Source organism: Miscanthus floridulus, chromosome 13 (genome assembly GCF_019320115.1).
Source record: "Miscanthus floridulus cultivar M001 chromosome 13, ASM1932011v1, whole genome shotgun sequence".
Classification (NCBI taxonomy): Eukaryota; Viridiplantae; Streptophyta; class Magnoliopsida; order Poales; family Poaceae; genus Miscanthus; species Miscanthus floridulus.
The window spans coordinates 30,509,937-30,531,549 of NC_089592.1; positions in this window are offsets into that span (position 1 = coordinate 30,509,937).

A 21,613-nucleotide genomic window follows, 5' to 3' on the forward strand; every position below is an offset into this window, starting at 1 on the left:
ATGTCTATCTCCCTCGTCACCATCTGAATTGTCCGAATCACTGCTAACTACATCACCGATCCTATCCTCCTCCTCATGTTCCTCTTCTTCCAGTTCAAACTCGTTCACATCGAAATCATTGCTTATATAGCCTACTAGACTTGAATGAAACTGCTTCTGCATCAACTAACCGTCCAAATCCATGTTACCCTGAGCTGCTTCCCCTTCGACCCCCAATTCTTACTCATTGCCTCCAACACTGTCAATGGGCGGCCCATCCTAGACACCCTACATCCTGTACTCATTCTCCACCACCACCTCAGCTATGGACACATTGGAACCTTGGAGCACCCTAGTGTAGTAGGACCAGTGAGCAGGGTCACGCAAGGGCATGAGGACATAGTGTGCCCTAGTCTTCCCAGTATCAAACCTCCCCTTCAGTGTGAAATCACTGCCAAACTTTGCATTCAAACGGACACAAAGGTCGTTGAAGCTAGGAGGTTCATCAAACCATTCCAATTCTTCTTCCATATCCTCAAACATACCATCTTCTCTCCTAACACTTCCTCCATAAAAAACTCTAACACAACAATCCATCTACAAAAGTATTTCAAGAAACTTCATCAATTCATCGAAATCATCGTACGTAATGTCCATAGTAATATTAATACCTATTCTAACTGTACTATCTATACTAACTAACTTTACTATCTATACTAACTTACTATATTGCCTATACTAACTAAACAAATTAACTTTACTAACTATACTTTACTAATTATACTAACTTTATTTATTTTACTAACTTACTATACTAACAATGTTAATTCAATCAACAAATACACTAGGGGACTACCTCATGGCAGTGGCGCTCGTCCTCGCGGTGGTGGCGTGCTAAACAGGGCCAGGAGGCGTGGGCGCTGGCCTCGGTGGTGGCGGCGGGTGGACATGGGATAGAGAGAAGGGCGTGTGGTAGTTGGGAGCGGTGTACAGCGTGGCAGTGAGGGCGGCAATGGCAGTTGTGGGCCCTCCATGAGGGTGGCGGTATGGCAGTGAGGGCGGTGGTGGGCATGGTGGGCATCCATGGTGCGGCGGGCGTTCAGAGGGGGTGGCACATCGGGTGCAGCGGTGTGGCCGTGTGCGGCACGAGCGGCGTGCGGCCATGGTCGGCGGTAGGCGCGACAGGCAGGCGCTGCCAGCGGCAAGCGCGGTGGCCATGCGCGGCGGGCAGGCGTGGAGGGCTCGAAGGCGCGGTGGGCATGGTAGGTAGGCAAGACTAGGCCACGACCCTTTTATCCAGCTCTGCCGCGCCACTGATCAGGGCGTGTCACTGCTGCACCTAGATCGGTGGCGCGGCAGACCCTGCCACGTCAGCAGTCAGCGCCCCGGTCGTCGCCACGTCACCCCTCTCGCCGCACCACCATGCGTGACGTAGCACAGGCGTTTCACCGCGCTAGGAAAATAGGCGCGGCCAAAAGTGCTAGTTTTGGAGAAAAAAAATTAAAACAATGTTAGATTTAAAATTAGTTTACAAAAAGTGTTAAAAAATTCTCAGTGTAAAGGTGTGTTGAAAGCTCTAGTTTGGTTTTGGTAAATTGATGAAACCCTAAGTGTTAACCTAGTTTATCAAAGTGATTATGAGATAGGTGGCACTGCTCCAAGTGATGAAGAAATTGTGAAGATCATGTTGATAGTGATGCCATGATGATGATCAAGCGCTTGGACTTAAAAAGAAGAAAGAGAAAAACAAAAGGCTCAAGGCAAATATGTAAATGGTAGGAGCTATTTTGTTTTGGTGATCAAGACACTAGGAGAGTGTGATCACATTTAGGTTCGATAGCTGTACTATTAAGAGGGGTGAAACTCGTATTGAAATACGGTTGTCAAAGTGCCACTAGATGCTCTAACTCATTGCATATGCATTTAGGATCTAGTGGAGTGCTAACACCCTTGAAAATGTTTATGAAAATATGCTAACACATGTGCACAAGGTGATACACTTGGTGGTTGGCACATTTGAGCAAGGGTTAGGAACTTCACCGATGGAGTGTCCGCCCATAGAGTGCGGACAGTCTGATGGTGCCACCGGCACCCTAGACAGAAAAGATGGAGGTCACTGTAAGTGATCGGACATTGGTCTTGGTAGGATCGGCGTGTCCGGTCAGAAGAAGCAGCGAAGACGCTGGCGTCAGTCTCTAACCGGACGCTGGGTCACTTAGTGACTAGACGCTGGAGGGTTGCATCCGGTCCTACTGATGTGGCAGTGCACACAGGAGACGCCGAGTGACCAGATGCTGGGTGAGTCCAATCAATCATGATCAAACGCGTCCAATCGTGAAAAATTGTTTCTGGATGCTTACTGGAAACGACCGGATGCTGAGGTCCAGCGTCCGATCACTTCGCAGCAGCGCCTCCGGTCATCACTTGACCGTTGAGATCGAGCGCTCAGTATTTGAAGAGAGGGGACACATGGCATGCATCGCACGACCAGACGCTGGGGTCTAGTGTCCGATCAATCTAACTGGAGCGTTCGATCACCCTGTGTTTAGTGTAGTGAGGAGCCCAACGGCTCTATTCATGGGGGCTCTCTATTTAAGCCCCATGGCAAGCTCAAGCTCACCATCTTGGCCATTTGCATTGACATAGCAACCTTGTGAGCTTAGCCAAAGCCCTCTCACTCATCTCCATCATAGATTCATCATCTTTGTGAGATTGGGAGAGAATCCAAGTGCATTGCTTGAGTGTTTACATATAGAGGCACTTGGTGTTCATGTTTCACTGTGGGATTCATTTGTTACTCTTGGTGGTTGCTATCACCTAGATGGCTTGGAGCAGCAAGGATCGTTGAGCGGAGGGTGGTGATTGTCTCCGGCTCTGATCGCGGTGATTGTGAGGGGTTCTTGACCTTTCCTCAGCGGAGAGCCAAAAGGTACTCTAGTGGATTGCTCATGGCTTGTGTGATCCTCATCTTGTATTGGTTGTGCGGCACCCTATTGAGGGTTTGGCATGTGATGCCAATCAGCGCGTGAACCTCCAAGTGAGTGAATCGCCACAACGAGGAGTAGCTTGCCGGCAAGCAAGTGAACCTCGGTAAAAATCATTGTGTCATCATTTGATTCTAAGGCGATTGGTCTTCATTGTTATTCATTCTTGTGATTGATTAGCTCCTTCCTCGACATGGTGGTATAACCATCTTGCTCACTCTCTTTACATTACCGAAAACTAGTTGTCAAGTTCTTTAGTGTAGCTAGTTGTGAGAGATTGTTAGTTTGGTTAGTGTGGCTCTTTAGTTAGCTTTTGAGAGCACACTAACTTAGTATAGTGTCATAGCTATTGTGTGGATAGAAACTATATAAACTATAATTCTGGTAGGTTGCTTGCTATTTTAGTAGGCTAGCGCAACACTTGCTTCACCTCATAATTGTCTAACCGGTTTGTTAAGTGTTGTTGTAGATTTTTTAATAGGCTATTCACCCCCTCTAGCCATTAGGACCTTTTATGTGTGCATTGGATGCAGCTTAAGGCTTAAGTCGTGGTGTTCATATTATATTAGTATATAAATATAATAGAGAATCCACCAAAAAATGAAGAAATAGAATCAATTTTAATAAAAAAAGTAACAAAAAGATAATGGTTTCAAAAAAGAAAGAGCACGAGAATCAAAGAACGCCCTGTGTTTGAAAGAAAAAGATAGCACGGTGAAAGGATCAAGATGCCCAAGAGGAGGTGAGTTGGGCTAATTCTAAAATTCTTTGCAATAATTAAACTCTACACTTAGCCCACTTCACCCCTTGTGCCTAGAATATGTTTCTAATGTTCTACCGCACAAAAGTTTTGCAACCTAAGTTCCAATCCTAGTCTAGCATGGTAATTCTATGAATGTAAAGACAAGAATTGAATTGCTCAAAGTAAATGTTTAAAGTAAAGAGAGAAGGAGGAATGCGGTGATGTTTTGCCGAGGTATCGGAGAGTCGCCACTCCCCACTAGTCCTCGTTGGAGCACCCGCGCAAGGGTGTAGCTCCCCCTTGATCTGTGCAAGGATCAAGTGCTCTCTACGGGTTGATTCTTCGACACTCCATCATGGTGAATCACCCACAACCACTCACAACTTGAGTTGGGCCATCCACAAGCTCCGTCGGATGATCACCAAGCTCCCAATCACCACCAAGCCATCTAGGTGATGGCAATCACCAAGAGTAACAAGCAAGAACTCTCACTTGACCACAACAAGCCTAATGAGAAGGGTGGATGCACACTTGCTACTCTCTTTTCACTAATGAGGCCTCTCTCTTAGATTCTCAAATCTCAATCACCTCATAAGGACCTTACTCTCCTTGGCACTCTCAAGTGTGTTTCTCAGCTATTGAAATGAGCAAACATAATTCCTTGAGTGAATAGAGGAAGTATTTATAACCCCTCATTCAAAACAAACCGTTATGAGCCTCTGTGGGGTGACCGGACGCTTCGGTCAGTTCTCCCCACCACCGAGTAGTTAAGTTGTGACCGGACACTGACCAGCATCCGATCAACACTGACCGGTCCAGTCACAAAAACTGCTCTCTAGAACCCTACTGATGTTGACCGGACTCTAGAACCCCACATTTGGTCACTTTGCTGCTCAGCATCTGGTCAGTAGCCGAAACCTGACCAGCGTCCGGTTAGCACTAACCGGATGCGTCTGATCAGAATTCTCGCTCTCTGGAACCCTACTGGAGTTGACCGGACTCTGGCACCCAGCGTCCGGTCACATTTCACTCAACGTTCGGTCACATCCAGACGACTTCACCTTGATCAAATGAACTGACCGGACTCTGCGCCAGCGTTCGGTCACACCAGAACTAGAGTTCGATCAAGATTTGACCCTCCATTCCCTTCCAACCCGCAATCATATGCGAATGAAGTTTGCTCCAATTGATCTAAGGGCTACTTAGGAGCTACCTAGTGCTAGATTTGACAAGTGTGCACCACACCTAACCTACTAGACTCACCTAGGTCAAGCTACCCGTCCATACCCCCTTAATAGTATGACCAAAGGAAAAATAGAGTCCTAAACTACTCTAAGTGTCTCTTCAACACCAAACGACACTTAGAACTAGTCCATCCTTAACCTTGTCGTCCATCCTTTGAAACCCAAAATGATTTCCATCATAGGGGCATGACAACCATGATTGCCCAATCAATTGCCATTACCATGACCTAAGTTAATTGCCTCTGCAAAACACACGTTAGTCATAGTAATCTCGTATTGTCATTAATCACCAAAACCCAACTAGGGGCCTAGATGCTTTCAATCTCACCCTTTTTGGTGATTGATGATAATACAACCTCGAGTATGTAAAACTGATGAGGTTTTCAACATGCTTGGTTCATATAAGCTTTTGACAATAAGAACAAAAGAGTTAGACAAGCTTATATGACCTAAGCCAACTTGATGTACTCAATAGATATGAAATAAGCATGAGTACAAGAAATAAAGCTCATTTGCATCGGAGTAAAACATGGAAGCAAGGCAAATGAGCATAACCAAGTGACATGACATATATAAAGATCAAAGTAGAGAGCACACATGTCACATATCACATAAATATCACTATCACATAAATATCACAATTACGATCACACATATGTAGTTTGATGCATAAAAATAGACATGAATGCATAATAATATATCACGCATAGAAAACCAAATGTAATAAATAAGCCCCCCTAAATATATCGCTCCCCCAAGTCTATCATACTTGATCCCTCTCCCCTTTGGCGTCAAACACCAAAACCTAAGGGTCGATCGACGGGGCTACAGTGGACGAGTCGGGCACTAAGGTGCGATGAGCGATCTAGAACTAGGAAGCATCATCATCTGATCCTGAGCTCTGAGTTGTATGACCCTCTGTCACTGGAAGTGAAGCTGAAGTGGTCTAGGTCAGATCTGAGACTGGTGCAGCTTGTGACTCTACAGGTATCACTGAAGCAGGTGGCTCTAATGATGCAATTGATGAAAGCAATGTCTCTATAGTCCCAGTAATAGGAGCAACTGTGGAAGGACCAGGGACATGTAGATCTAGCAGTGTCGGCTACCCTGTCAACTCACTGAAGGTAGCACCAAGGCTCCTGGAAACTAGAGTATCTGTCACAAGCATCGATGAGGTCTGAGCCAATGCGAAGCCCGTATGTAAAGGTGTGAAGGAAAGACGCTGGGCTATCAAAGGCGAGGCAAACCACTAGGACACCTACTCTGTCGGTGAAGCAAACTATGGAGCTGGCTGTCCCTAACTCTGAAGCCCATTGGGCTATAAAGCTAGAGTCACTGTAGTCATGGCAGGCTAGCCAAGCTGAGGTGTAAGCTGTGGCGGTGGAGCCCCAATAGCAGAGACGATATGCTGCATGAATCTAAGTAACTACTACTATATGAGAAGCTGTTGCTGCTACATGGCCTACTGCTGCTGCTGGATAGCATGCTGCTGTCGCTGAAACTCATCCTGTCTAGCCTGAACTAGTGCTAGAGCAGCTACTATCTCCTGGGCCTAGCGAGCCTAATCCTACCTCATCCACTCAAGAATAGTAAGTAAAGCGGGGTCTGTCTGTGGTGTAGGTGGAGATGAGCTGGAGCCACCAGCCTCACTGTCATGTCGTTGAGGAGGCATCCGAGGGATATCCTGGTAGTCATCATCTGAACTATCATTGGGATCGCTCTCGACCATACCCTCCTGCTGAGCATCTAGCTACTCCTCCTCAGTCACTGCAATGCCCCTGATAGTCTCATCCTGCTAGGCTACAGACTCTAGTACCTCTGGGCAACAACGCGGCTGGCTAGGTGTCCTCGCTGCACTGTGGCGGAGCATCTGAGTCATGTTGTATGCTGGAAACTTTGTAGTAGCACTAGAATACTCTACCAACATCTCAGGAGGCCTCACTATGACTGCCTTATGAATTAGAAAAGTAATCCTGTGAGCATATGGCAGCCACCTATGACCCCTGAATCCCTCTACAAGTGTATCCTCCATCTCATAAAGAATAAGATCCCATATATCAAAAACTGTCTACTAGATCAGGGAGTTTAGTAGCCACAACTGAATGCGAGTTAATCCCTCGTAATATCCCATCCTTAGTAGCAGGGTCCTCCTCATGATAGCATCAAATAGTCTAGTTGTAGGAGTAAGATCCCTAGGTGTCCTGCTTGACCCCTCGCCGAATGGCTCCATGAAGCAAGGTCGGATGAGATCTGTGGGAGGCACAAGACTACCGTGAGGGCATCTAGGAGGCTCTATATGACCATAGCAAACCTCATATAGCCAGATGGGTGACTTCTAAAGCCTGAGTATCTCTCTGACCCTAAAGCTCATTAGCCTATAGTCATGGCCTCGGAATGCAAAGTGTATGAGCCTGTGGCCTAGGTCAATATAAAGTGTAGCGTAGAACTCATGGACCCATGATGGAACATATCAACTAGTCCGTCTAAGTAAATCTGTCAGCCCTAGCAAGTAAGAGAGATGAGGGCGGATCTGCTCTCCACCTACTGCTACAATGGCCTCAATAGAACAAACTCACTAAGATCTGAAGGCAACCCCACTTTTAAGATATGCATTATAGAAATCCTCCTACAGTAGTGTATAGAAACCCTCTGAAGCACGCTTATCCCTCCTCAGTGAGAACCAGTCCTCGAACGGCACAAACCTGAGCTGCTGCACCTGCTTGGCAGTGGTAGCCCTCAAATCTAGATGAGTCACTGGAGGCGGACCGTGTGGTCTAGGAGGTGGACGAGAACCCCTCTGCTGTGTCTTAGGCCTTGGTGTCACCTGAGTATGGGTACAACTAGAGTGGCGAAGTTGTGGCTAAGATGCCTGCTATATCTCCTCTATGTGCTCTCCCTCTTGAGTCTGCTCAGCACCCTCTGACTGCACTGGTGGCTATGGCTCCCCCTGAGGCTGAGTCTCCTCCAAAGCAACATGCCATCCCTCAAGCATGACAGTCCCCACTAGACTACCATGATGATGCTTGACTTGCTCAAAGGCTGCCCTCTGTGCTGGTGAAAGCTGATATGCAATCTAAACTCCACTCCGAGCACCTCCTCTCTCTGCACACTCTACGATGGCCGCCACTGCTGCTTCTCTCGCTGTATCAGCATCTGCATACTTTCGCTTCTTTGACGTGATCTTCTTCGTCGCCTTGCCTTTCACATCAGCAGGCAAGCGAGGTGGAGGCCTCGGTTCCTCATCATCTAGACCCCCTCCAGTGTTCTTGACATGTGCCATTGATGGAGCTAAAAAAGAACAACTGTCACAGACAAGAACCAACTATCACTGCCACTTGTGAGGCTTGGCCTCGATCCGTACTCGTGGGCTTGGCCCCGAGTTTACTGACAACTACCAAAGTGATCTCAAACACACTGACTCGCTGCATGAAAGAATAGATCGGATATACGAAAAATTTCAATATACATCTAGAGATATAAAATCCTAAGAAGCAAGCAATAGATACAAAATTGGAAGCGAGGGCTTGCTACCTAACAAAATCAGATGACCCAGCGATGAATTAGCAGAGGAAAGAGTCATGGGGCACCACTGAAATCGACAATGGCAGGTTAGGGTATGATGAGGCAATGCGGCGATAGACTCGGCAATGGAGGTGCTTGGGCTTGGGTGCGTGGCGCTGGTGATGGCGGCAGGGGCTCCGGCGAGGATTAGACGACGATGCTGTTCTACGAATAGCGGCACGGAGCAGAGGAGCAGGCATGGTGGCTCGGGAGTAAGGCGCATGCGTAGGCAGATGGTGAGGGAGTAGCACGGAGCAGGTGCGCGGGGTGAGCGGTGGCGCGTGGGCGTGGGGAGGCACGGCTGTGTGGCGGCGGAGGCGAGCGCGACGGCGAATCGGGCATGGGAGTGCGGCGGTTAGGGCACGATGAAGTTGGCGTGGATGATTGGATTAGGTCAACGCGTGGCTCGATTTTATGGTGGCCCCCAATGTGATGGGTAAGGAAAGGAATAAGAGTTCGGAACCCGCACGATTTCTACTAACCGGACGCACCGGTGGCAACGACCGGAGCTACCACCTAGAGTCCGGTCGACTCTAGAGAGGTCCAAAACCTCTTGAGTCATGACCGAACGCGTTCGATCACCATTGACTAGACGTAGCTAGAGTCCGGTCGATCCTTAGATCTTCCTCTTCGCTTGACCGAACGCAGGAACGTCATCTGACCAGACATAGGGAAAGAACTGTTTTAGCGTCTGGTCACTCCTTCACAGCAACGGTTCACCTCCTGTGAACTGACCGGACGCTGGACATTAGAGTCCAGTGCAGCGTCCGATCACTCTTTTTCAGTAAATCTTCAAAGTTCCTTCACGCTGCCTGTTCCCAATTAAGTCCCAACTTCAATAAGACCCAAATAAACACTAATTGGGACTGATGTAAGTGACCTATCTCAAACCCTCAAATTTTTCAAAGTATTTTGCCTTAGGCTATAATTCTTTTTAAGAAAATAGGCAATAAAAGGGCAATTGAAGAGAAATAACAAAACAACATTCATGCATATGCAATGCAATACTTGAAAGTAATTCTAGTTGCTTGTCAAGTTTAATCAAAGGTTAAGCTTCTTCACACGCTTTTCGGCGGTTATCTTAACCATGTTAGACAAGCCCTAAATGCATTACCAAAAATTAAACATATTGTATATTACAATGCAATGCAAGGGACGACACAAGCTCATTTTCTAGTGAAGTTGCTAAAATCAAGCACATTGAGCTCATTTCTCAACCGACAAAATGTAGCCTCATCTAGTAGTTTAGTGAAGATATCTACCAATTGATTCTCGGTCCTTACACTTTCTAGTGAAATATTATTCTTAGCTGTATGATATCTAAGAAAGTGATAGCGAATATCTATGTGCTTGGTGCGAGAGTGTTGAACTGGATTATTAGCAAGCTTTACCGCACTCTTATTGTCACACAAAAGTGGTACATTTTCTAGAACTACACCATAGTCTAGCAAAGTTTGCTTCATGTAAAGTATTTGTGCACAACAAGTACCCGCGGCAATGTATTCTGCTTTAGCGGTGGACAAAGCCACACTATTTTGCTTCTTGGAGGACCAAGACACAAGTGATCTACCAAGCAAATGGCACCCTCTAGATATGCTTTTTCTATCAACTTTGCAACCGGCATAATCCGAATCAGAATAGCCAACTAATTTAAATCTAGCTCCTTTGGGATACCAAAGGCCAATGCTTGGTGTGTGCTTAAGATACCTATGGATTCTTTTAATGGCAATCAAATGAGCTTCCTTAGGATTAGCTTAAAATCTAGCACACATACACACACTAAACATGATGTCGGGCCTAGATGCGGTTAAATATAACAAGCTACCAATCATAGAGCGGTAGAGAGTTTGATCAACCGTTTTACCTCCCTCATCCAGGTTGAGATGTTCATTAGATGGCATTGGTGTCTTGATTGGCTTACATTCATCCATATTGAACCTCTTGAGAAGATCCTTGGTATAGTTTTCTTGAGAGATGAAAATCCCTTCTCTCATTTGCTTGACTTGAAAACCAAGAAAGAATATAAGCTCTCCAATCATAGACATCTCGAACTCCTTCAACATCAATTCACCAAACTCTTTGCAAGAATCTTCATTTGATGATCCAAAGATAATATCAACATATACTTGATAAATGAAGATCTCTCCATCAAGCTTCTTGGTGAATAATGTGGTGTCGACCTTCCCAATGGTGAAGCCCTTCTCAATGAGGAAATCCCGAAGGCGTTCATACCATGCTTTTGGGGCTTGCTTAACCCCATATAGCGCCTTGGACAACCTATAAACATGATTAGGATATCTAGGGTCTTCAAACCTAGGAGGTTGATCAACATAGACTAGTTCATTAATAAAGCCATTTAAAAAAAGCACTTTTAACATCCATTTGATATAGTTTCATTTCATGATGTGATGCATATGCAAGGAGGATATGAATGGCTTCAAGTCTTGCAACTGGTGCAAAGGTCTCTCTAAAATCTAACCCTTCAACTTGAGAGAACCCCTTTGCAACTAGTCTTGCCTTGTTCCTCACAACAAGGCCTTGATCATCTTGCTTGTTGTGGAACACCCACTTTGTTCCAATGACTCTTCTACCTTGTGGTCGCTCCTCAAGAGTCCAAACTTCATTGCGAGCGAAGTTGTTCAACTCTTCATGCATGACATTTATCCAATCGGAATCTTGAAGAGCTTCTTCTATATTCTTAGGTTCAACACAAGAGACAAAAGAGTGATGTTCAATAAAAGAAGCAAGTTTTTTGAGATTGAGTCATTACACCCTTTGATGGACTCCCTATGATGAGATCTTATGGATGAGCTTGTAGTAGAGCTGAGTTTCTTCTATCAACCACTTGAGGAGGAGGTTGTGGAGCATCAACATCTTGTGCTTGTGCCACCATTTGATCATGGGAGACATGAGTGTCTTCATTTTTTACAATCCCATCTTTATCACCATCTTGTGGCACATTTGATGAAGAAGGTGGATTAATCACTTATACATCATCTTCATCATCTTGTGGCTTGATGTCTCCAACTGAAATATTCTTCATGGCCCCCCTCAATGGTTCATCACCTACATCATCAAGATTCTCATGTGCTCCTTGGGAGCCGTTAGATTCATCAAATTCCACATCATATGTTTCGTCAACCAAGCCGGTGGCATGATTAAATCCTCTATATGCTTTGGACTTTGATGACTAACCAACAAGAAAACCAATATCACAATGTCTTTGAAACTTCCCTAGGTGTTACCGCTTTTTGTAGATGTAGCATTTGCAACCAAACACCCTAAAGAAGAAGACATCCAGCTTCTTCCCATTGAGCAACTCATAAGGTTCTTGCCAAGAAACTTTTGAAAGAATAGGCGATTAGATGCATAACATGCGGTGTTGATAGCTTCTGCCCATAGAGCTTTGGGTGTGTTGTACTCATCAAGCATTGTTCTTGCAAGTGTGATTAGTGTCTGATTCTTTCTCTCAACTACACCATTTTTGTTGAGGAGTGTAGGTTGCAGAGACTTCATGCTTTATTCCAACTTCATCACGATATACTTCAATATTTGTGTTGTCGAACTCTTTACCATTGTCACTTATAATCTTCTTGAGCTTCACTTCAAACTCATTTTGTGCTTTCTTGGCAAACTTCTTGAAGCATGATGCAACCTCGGTCCTGTCATGAAGGAAGAACACCCATGTATATCTTGAGTAGTCATAAATAATCACAAGACAATAAAGATTCCCTCCCAAACTCTTATAGGTTGTTGGTCCAAATAAGTCCATGTGAAGGAGCTCTAGCACTCTTGTTGTTGACATGAAAGCTTTTGTAGGATGAGTGTTTGCAACTTGTTTGCCAGCTTGACATGCACTACAAAGCTTGTCCTTCTCAAATTTCACATCCTTCAACCCTCTCACCAATTCATTCTTCATAAGCTTCTTGAGTGAACTCATTCCAACATGAGCAAGTCTTCTATGCAATAGCCACCCAAGTGATGTTTTGGTGAATAGACATGTCTTCAAGTTAACATCTTCGGAGGTGAAATCCACTAGATATAGGTTGTTGTATCTAAATCCCTTGAATATCACTTGATCATCATCCTTCTTAGATACAACAACTTCCTTCTCGGTAAACAAGCATTGGAAGCCAAGATCACACAATTTCCCAATGGATAGCAAGTTGAAACTCAAGGAAGCAACATATAGCACATTTGAGATAGAATGATCATTTGATATTGCCACTTTGCCCAATCCCTTGACTTTGCCCTTTGAATTATCTCCAAATGTAATTCTTTCTTGGCCATCTACTTCTTCATCTAGTGAGGTGAACATACGAGGATCACCGGTCATATGTTGTGTGCAACCACTATCAATTACCCAATGACTTCCACCGATCTTGTAGTTCACCTACACATAAGAGATCAAGCTTGTTTAGGGACCCAAACTTGTTGAGGGCCCTTAACTTTCTCAACAAGTGACTTTGCTACCCAAATTTTCTTAGGCCTATTCTTGTTGGAAGGTCCTAAGAACATAACTTTCATCTTTCCACTAGAGTCCTTTCTAAGCATGTAATGAGCATTGAAAGCAAAGGGTCTAGCATGCTTGGGCAAGGGTTGTGGTGGTGGAGTTTGACACTCATGGGCAAAGTGGCCTTCTTGTCCACACTCAAAACACCTCTTTGGCTTTGGCTTTGACTTTTGTTGGTGGTGGTGTGCTTGAGCCTTCTTCTCTTAATTTGCCAAATATCCCATTCCACTTCTATCCATCTTCATGATGGTGTTCATTAGTAGCTCACTTTGAAGATGCTTGCCTCTTGTGAACTTGCTCAAGCCAATCTTGAGATGTTCTTTCTCCAACTTGAGCTTCTTGTTCTCTTCTTTTAGCTCATCATGATTTTTCTCCAACTTTAGTTTCTTGTTCTCTTATTTGAGTTTCTCATTCTCTTCCTTGAGCGCTACATCATAATCATGATCAAGGTTCTCTAACACAATGGTGTTGGTGGTTGATAGCTTCCCAAGATCTTTCTTTAGCTTCTCATTCTCATTCTTGATCTTGACATACTCATCATAGTCATCGGACTAAACCACTTGCTTGCCTTTGCTACTAGAACCTTGCTCAATGCTCTCAATAATCAAATCATCACATGATGTAGCTATATCAATCTTAACAACATTGTTAGTAGCATCATATGGCTCATTGGATAAATACTCATGAGAGATAACAAGATTATCATGATTGGTCTTGAGATTTGTATATTCATCTTTCAGCATTTTGTAGCTAGTGATGAGCTCATTATGTGTCCCCTCAAGCTTATCATGTTTTTCTTTAAACTCTTTCTTAGAAGATTTAAGCTCCTTGAGTTTGGATGACATAACATCATTTGCTTCTCTAAGCTCAACACTAGCCTTTTCCGCTATGTCATATTTAGCTAAAAGAGAGTCATTCTTAATTTCAAGCTTTTCATTCTTAGCTCTAGTCTTTCTAATGATCTTAGTGTATTAATTTAGCAATTTAATAAGATCATCATATGAAGGTGATTGAAATTCATCATCATCACTATCACTATCATCATTGCTAGCATGTTCATCACCACTACTATCATCGTCATTTGATACCTTTTGTTCACCCTTGGCCATAAGGCATAGGTGTGTAGAGGATGATGGTGGTGGTGTCGGTGAAGATGATGAAGAGTTAATCACAATGGTGGCCACCTACTCATTGTCATTATCATCATCGGATGAGCAACTAGATGAATCAATGTCCATGAGCCAATCACCGACGATGTATGCCTTCCCATTTTTCTTCTTCTTGTGGAAGTCCTTCTTGCCACCTTTCTTCTTGTATGGTTTTTTTTCTTTTTCTCATCATTATCTTCATCACTTGAGTCATCTTTCTTGCCCTTGTACTTCTTCTTGTACTTATCTTTCTTGGGCTTGGTACATTGATGAGCTAGATGACCAAGTTCTCCACAATTGTAGCAATCCATCTCGGAGATTGGCTTTCTTCTAGTGCTAGTGAAGAACTTTTTCTTGCCATCAAACTTGATGCCATTCTTGTTGAGCTTCTTTAGCATCTTGGTGGTTCTTCTCACCATGAGAGCAAGAATTGCATCATCAACTTCATCATCACTTGAGCTCTCATACTCAATTCTTGCTTTGCCCTTCTCTTGGCTAGCCTTAAATGCTAAGTCTTTGTCTTTCTTCTTGGTAGAGGATGAGCCATCTTATGGTGTGATGTGTATGCACATCTCATGAGCATTGATCTTTCTCAAGATTTGAGTTGGTGTAGCGGTGGAAAGATCACCTTGATGAAGCACGTCACAATATGCCCATATTTGTCAATGGGGAGAACACTCAAGATTTTTCTTACAACATCGGATGGTTGCATTTGAGTAAGTCCAAGCCCATTGACTTCCTCTACAAGAACATTCAAACGTGAGTACATTTCATTACCGCTTTCTTTTGGAAGCATCTTAAAAGAATTAAGCTTTTTCATCACAAGATGATAGCGTTCCTCATGCTCGCTCTTAGTTCCCTCATGGAGCGCACAAATATCCGACCATAGTGCATGGGCATCTTTGTGGTTCCTCACCCGGTTAAACACATCTTTGCAAAGACCTCTAAAGATGGTGTTTCTAGCCTTTGCATTCAATTTTTCGTAATTCACTTCATCGCCTTGAATGTGCGTGGGATCCCAAGGTTTTGGGAAACCTTGTGAGGCGGCTCTAAGTATTCCAACATCTAGAGCTTCTAAATACGCCTCTATACGGATTTTCCAATATGGAAAATCATCTCCCTCAAAGATAGGAGGACCATCCCCGTGAGACATCTTTCTCTAGACAGTTAAGTCTAATTTTGTGAGCACGAGGCTCAGATACCAATTGAAAGGATCAAGATGCCCAATAGGGGGGGTGAATTGGGCTAATTCTAAAATTCTTTGCAATAATTAAACCCTACACTTAGCCCACTTCACCCCTTGTGCGTAGAATGTGTTTCTAATGTTCTACCGCACAAAAGTTTTGCAACCTAAGTTATAATCCTACTCTAGCATGGTAATTCATTGAATGTAAAGACAAGAATTGAATTACTCAAAGTAAATGCTTAAAGTAAAGAGAGAAGGAGGAACGCGACGATGTTTTGCCGAGGTATCGGAGAGTCGCCACTCCCCACTAGTCCTCGTTGGAGCACCCGCGCAAGGGTGTAGCTCCCCCTTGATCCATTCAAGGATCAAGTGCTCTCTATGGGTTGATTCTTCGACACTTTATCGCGGTGAATCACCCACAACCGCTCACAACTTGAGTTGGGTCATCCACAAGCCCGCCGGATGATCACCAAGCTCCCAATCACCACCAAGCCATCTAGGTGATGGCGATCACCAAGAGTAATGTGGCAGAACTGCCTAATCTAATGCCTCCTAGGAGTGCTTGTCCTCCATTAGACACTAAGCACCCAGGGGAGAACACTAAATTACCGGTTTCGTCGGGCACACCCTAGGGGAGAACCCAAAAATCCACAATTTTGTCATCAGGATCACAAATGAGATAATAAAGCTTACAACATTTACCCATTTCTTACATCACTTTTATTACAACATCAGAGTATAGTAGTTATTATTATAACAACAGAATGTAAACATGTGATCGGAATTACAGTGGAAATGAATATCTAATCATGACATGATGAAGTATTGATATATAAACTACGACAACAGATTATGAAACTTTCATTTATAAAAAGCATTTGGTAAGAGTTATAAATAACAACTACAATCGCAGCGTAAAGGAATCCTCACTGAGCCCACCAGGAGGTATCCACACACAAGGGTCAGCTCTAGCATCCACCTGTCACCTGCAACAGGGGGAATAAAATCCTGAGTACTCAGTTGTACTCAGCAAGACTTACCCGATAGGAGGAAAGAAATGACTCTAAGGATATGCAAGGCTATCTAGCTTGTGGGTTTATCACATCTGCAGGAAGCATTACTAAGCGTGCGTCCTTATATTCGATTTTTATTAATAGCCGCATTAGTTCATTAACTAACCATTCTATGTAAGCATCTGTGCTACTTTCAAGCAGGTGGTAAGCAATCAGATTTCCTTTTTCCATCTTTAGTTCTTACTACGGTGCTAGGCATGAAACAAGCCATACCGGATTTCCCGGCGATTTGTGAATCAATGCCCCCAGCTAGGTACCCCGAAAACACACGCCCCACTTGTGCCCAAGGCACAAGCAGGACCAACCCGTCACCCTCATGTCCTGGGGTCCTAGATCTCCATCCAAACTAGGACTCCAAGCCCCCGCCCTGAGTCCTAGACTTAGTGCGGTGCAAGGACCTCCTCCACCAAAACAAAACCCTGACAGTCAGTCCGGAAAGAGCTAGAACCCATGACAAGAGAGCAACAAGTCTTCCAAGCACCCATACCCAAGTATGTGCTTGGGATAATAAGTCTGTGACTTGCCTCGATGGCTTATGCAACGATCGGTCCTTAACCAACATAGACAGGGAAAGTAGTGTAACCAAGCTATGCCCCGTGTCTACGGCGACATAACCTCTTACACCCACCAATATCCAAACCATATCACTGCCCGGTCACCATTTTCCTTTCCACCATTTATATTTTCCAAGTGATAATAATACAGTAATATATTTCCTATCTCTCGCGAGTGACAGGCAATCACCCGACTTCTACCGGAGTCCTGTAGCATAGCATTCTACACGATACTGTAATACTAGTAAGACTCATAGGATAAAGATATATATGCAAGTGGGTTTCATTCAACTCCTTAAAACTTAATGCACAAATATAATTTAAACTGTAGAAAGTAGGGGTTATGCATCGGGGCTTGCCTGGGTAAGATATATATTAAAAAGTTAGTATCTGCATCTTCAGATCAGCCACCATCATCTGAATAGAAAACCCATTACATCATCTCCTGGAGAGAATACCATGACACCATCTTCAGATTCCCAATCATCCTTCAATTGATCCGTTGCTCCGTCATCGTACCTATATGATATGCATTGATGCAAATGCATAGATGTAAATAATCAATGACAGCTGAATATACTTAGAAACCCGATCATGCCTCACAAGCTAACGAGATAGCTCTAACGCTAGTCTACATATCCAGGTTGTTGAATAAGGTGTTACTTCCCAGCAAATATTTTATTGATACAAATCCCAATTGTTTCTTTATTCTATTCTATCAATTTAATCTTTATTCGTAATAGGACACCATTAACTACTCTAGTAAACTAATTATTCTAGAGCTACAAGAATTACAGTGAGTACCTAATATTGCTAGGAGCCTACTGTACAATTTTTAGATTCAACAATATTACCAATTTATCATGGAAACTCCTACAAGTTTGTATTTTACAATATTAAGTACCTTAAATTAATTATATAGCTTCTAAGAATATTATCAAACTATGTGAACAAAATATACTAACTGGTAGATCATGATTTTAGAGACCCAACAAAAATGGTTTGGCATTTTTATGGTTTTTCTACTATTTACTACAATTTTTACAAGTCTATTTCCGAGACTAAATTAACAAATACTTTAGAAAACTAAAAGGGGCAGCGGCTCGGTTCGGCCCGTAGACATGCGCGCGACCTAGGCGAGACCCGGTCGTCCTAGCAAGGCGTGGCGCGGCCCACCAACCAGGTGCGGGCCAAGCGCAGGCAGCGGCCTAGGCGCAGGCCAGCGGCCTAAGCGTGGGCCATTGGCCCAGGCGCAGGTGGACCAAGCCGGCCTAGCGAGTCACGCGGCAATGGCATGCGCGGCCCAGCACGGCGGTCCAGGCGCACAATCAGCGATAGGCCGGCCCAGCTAGCCGGCCCAACATGGTTTGGGCATGGTGGCGACGGTATATTTGTGAAACGACCCCTACACTTTTCTCTATTCAACCCTAGGTCCATAGTACTGTTCAAATGAGTCATGTATTTTGCAGTAAGCACCATGTACAAAACTTCGGCTTGGATTCATACCCTTCTTCATCCTCCAAAGCAGAGCACCAGCCGGGGTAGCAATCCGCCGGCCACAAGAGGGCTCGCCGGCGGCGGTATCGTCATGGGGCAGCGCGTGGGGGCATCAGCATTTCTGGCCGCACCCGAGGATGGCAACCACATGGCCGAGCGGGACCCGTGGTGCACCCACCACGCGCACACACGAGCGGTCATGGGACGACAGCAGCGACAGGCAGGGACAGGCCCCACGACACCGGGCAGGCACGGCGGCGGCACAGCGTGGCTCCCAACGGGCGCTGCGGTGAGGGCAAGCCGGAGGTGGAGCGGTCCAGCGCGGGCCGCGGGAAGGGAAGCGGCGGGGCGCCGACGCGCGGGACGCCGCGATAGCGGGGCACGGGCACGCCTCCGCGGTAGTTGTTGATGACGGAGACGTGGCGTGGGTGAGAAGGGCGAGCAGGCAAGGGGCACGGTGATGGTGCGGCGCACAGCTGTGGGCAGCAGCGGGACCGAGGGACACGACCAGCGCGAGGTCGTGGCATGCGCATGGGATGGTAGCATGGGGAGCTGCAAGCGAAGGAGGCGGCGAGCCGGACGGCTCCATGGTGCGCCGGGGAAACAGGAGTAGCCACGGCAGAGCTAAGACAGTGGGGCAGCGGCAGGGACCGAGGAGCACGCGCGCCTGGCCATGGCGGGGTGTGGGCGTGCAAGGTGCCAAGCGGAGGGGGGAAAGGAAGAGGCGACGAGCAACGCTGCAAACAAGGCACGCCACACGGGGAAGAAAAAGAAGGGCCGCTCTGCGGAGCGGGAGCAGCAGCAGCGACACAGAGGTGACCTAGCCTGACTTGCTTTGTCGTGATGACTACATGATAGTGGCAAACGTGCAGGCGCAGACACCTCAGTGGCACGGCTCAGCACAGAGGCAGACAGCGTTGTAGGACCAGGACACGACGCGAGTGAGTGCTGGACTAGCTGGGCGACGACATTTACATGTCTCGGCCATCATTGGTCGCGGATGCATCGAAGGCCTATGGTGTTTGCGCTATACGGCTTAAAGAAGACGTGCCGCAACGTACCATGATGGGACGGATCGACTTTGGCTGCGTGCGGACGACGACAGCAGAACAATGGCCTTGTGCAGAGCCCACCACGCAAAACCAACGTAGAAGGCACGCGGGGAAAACAGCGGCATCACGACAAGGCCATAAGTTCGATGGGATAATGGAGGCAGCGGCTATAGCTTCGGCGGGGCCCCCGCATGGCCCGACCGGTAGCGAGCAAGACCGGCCACAGGCGCGACGATGGCCAGGACCGGCAGTAATGTGCACATGCGGTAATTTTGGCTCAGGCCGACCAACAATGAATAATGAAGAGCTCTAAATCTAAAGCAACGTGAAACTGCTAATGATCGTAATTGAGGCCCCCTAATGTCGCGGCGCTAAAGTTGTTCTCATCAGCTATCCCACGAAGCAAACCGCACAATACACGGGCCACACGAGAAGAAGATACCAGCACACCAACCTGGGTTCATCACCTAGGCACCAGTTCACAAACTAAGTCCTGGAACGTGGGTTACAGTGCATTTTGAAAGAACTTCGGGATATTTCTGGGGTAACCCCGCACGTCAAACCAACCTACGAACTACACCAAGCCAAGGTACTCGTCGTGAACCTTCAAGCTATACAAAAACAATGGATAATTTGTTTTATCATTTTATGTGAGTTTAAAAACTTTAAAACATGAGAGCTTGGTTAATTAATTTCTTTTAGGCCTTAATCAAGGTGCTAAACAAGATCGTAACACCAGGGGTGTTACAAATAACAAGCAAGAACTCTCACTTGACCACAATAAGCCTAATGAGAAGGGTGGATGCACACTTGCTACTCTCTTTTCACTAATGAGGCTTCTCTCTTGGATTCTCAAATCTCAATCACCTCACTAGGATCTTGCTCTCCTTAGCACTCTCAATGGTGTTTCTCAGCTGTTGAAATGAGCAAAAGTAATCCCTTGAATGAATAGAGGAAGTATTTATAACCCCTCATTCAAAACGAACCGTTATGTGCCTCTGCGGGGTGACCGAACGCTCTAGTTAAGGTGATCGGATGCTTCGATCAGTTCTCCCCGCCACCGAGCAGTTAAGTTGTGACCGGACACTGACCGGACACGTCCGGTCACAAAAACTGGTCTTTGGAACCTTACTGATGTTGACCAGACTCTAGAACCCCGCGTCCGGTCACTTTGCTGCTCAGCGTCCGGTCAGTAGCCGGAACCTGACCAGCGTTCGGTCAGCACTGACCAGACGCGTCCGATCAGGATTCTCTCTCTCTAGAACCTTATTAGAGTTGACCAGACTCTGACACCCAGCGTCTGGTCACATTTCGCTCAACGTCCGGTCGCATCCAGACGACTTCACCTTGATCAAATGAACTGACCGGACTCTACGCCAGCATCCGGTCACACCAAAACCAGCGTCCGGTCAACATTTGACCCTCCATTCGTTTCCAACTAACAATCATATGTGAATGAAGTCTGCTCCAATTGATCTAAGGGCTACTTAGAAGCTACCTAGTGCTAGATTTGATAAGTGTGCACCACACCTAACCCACTAGACTCACATAGGTCAAGCTACCCGTTCATATCCCCTTAATAGTACGACCAAAGGAAAAATAAAGTCTTAAACTACTCTAAGTGTCTCTTCAACACCAAACGACACTTAGAACTAGTCCATCCTTAACCTTGTCGTCAATCCTTTGAAAACCAAAACGATTTCCATCGTAGGGGCATGACAACTATGATTGCCCAATCAATTGCCATTACCATGACCTAACTTAATTGCCTCTGCAAAACATACGTTAGTCACAGTAATCTCGTATTGTCATTAATCACCAAAACCCAACTAAGGACCTTGATGCTTTCACAAGGACAACGGACAGCGGAACCAAAAGATGCGCAAGACTCGAGGTAGAGTAGTTGAACACTTGAATTTGAGTCAGTAGTAGAGTTATCGAATTGAATTGGAGATATATACTTTATAAGAGTTTATTAAAGTCTTGGTGAAATGAGGTAGCTTAGCTCGTTGTGTTGTTTATCTATTTAGGTTTAGAGTAAGAGTTTTTCTAAAATTTACTCTATAGATCATTATTCAGA